This window comes from Falco biarmicus, chromosome 11 (assembly GCF_023638135.1).
Source record: "Falco biarmicus isolate bFalBia1 chromosome 11, bFalBia1.pri, whole genome shotgun sequence".
Lineage (NCBI taxonomy): Eukaryota > Metazoa > Chordata > Aves > Falconiformes > Falconidae > Falco > Falco biarmicus.
This window is the reverse complement of record NC_079298.1, coordinates 32,929,245-32,930,143: the sequence shown is the minus strand read 5'-3', so window position 1 is coordinate 32,930,143 and position 899 is coordinate 32,929,245.

The following is an 899-nucleotide window of genomic DNA, read 5'->3' as shown; positions in this document are numbered from 1 at the left end:
CAGCTACAGAAGGTTAAGCAAAGAGCGGAAAAAAAGCAATGTTTAGTTTGAAAGAGGTTTTAAAGTTCAATCTGACAAGGGAAAGTTCGACCACCCACCTCACGCAAGTGCCTTCAGTTCTTGCCAATAGAAAATTAACTGCTTACACCATGAAAGAACCCCCCAAACTTTCAACAGTTCAAATGTGATCTAAAGTATTTGTAGATCTCACTTCGGTATCTTGTAGCTCAGCAAAACGTTTTGCTCTGCCCCCGGCCCCGTCACCCCCCTTCCCAAACCGGCACAAGCTGGGAGAAACCGCCCCACTTCACACTTCGCAGCTTCAAACACGTCCCCTCTTAAACACACTCACCTTTTCACTTGCACAACGCGAAAGCTGATTAACAGCATCTCTCCTCATCTCCGGCTCACACAGAGCAGCACTGGGAGAAGGATTGAGCAACACCATTTCCAAGGTACAGTGCGGCTGCTCCCCAAACCCAGCAGCGTCGCCTGCCGAGCCCCAAACCCAGCAGCGTCGCCTGCCGAGCCCCAAATGCCAGGAGCTGGCTGGCGCAGGGGTGCTCAGCTGCACTGCTACTGGCCTCCAGTAAGAACCCAGCTCCTAATAGAAAAAGCAGCTGCAAACTGGTTTGAGGGAAGTAAAAGACCTTCCTATACCAGTATGGGCTAAAATTAAATGGGACAGGGATTGCAGAAATAAATGAAAGGATGCCATGCTCAGGACTCAACTTTGCTTTCCTGGGCTCCCCTCCACAGCCCAGGCGCACAAGTGCCACTCTTAAAACTGCCTCTGCCCAACATAACATCATTCTTGCTCTCTCCAGTTCTATAACCAGGGCTTCATCCAAATCTTCATTAAAAAATAATAAAAAAAAATCTTCACCGCAAGCGAGCAC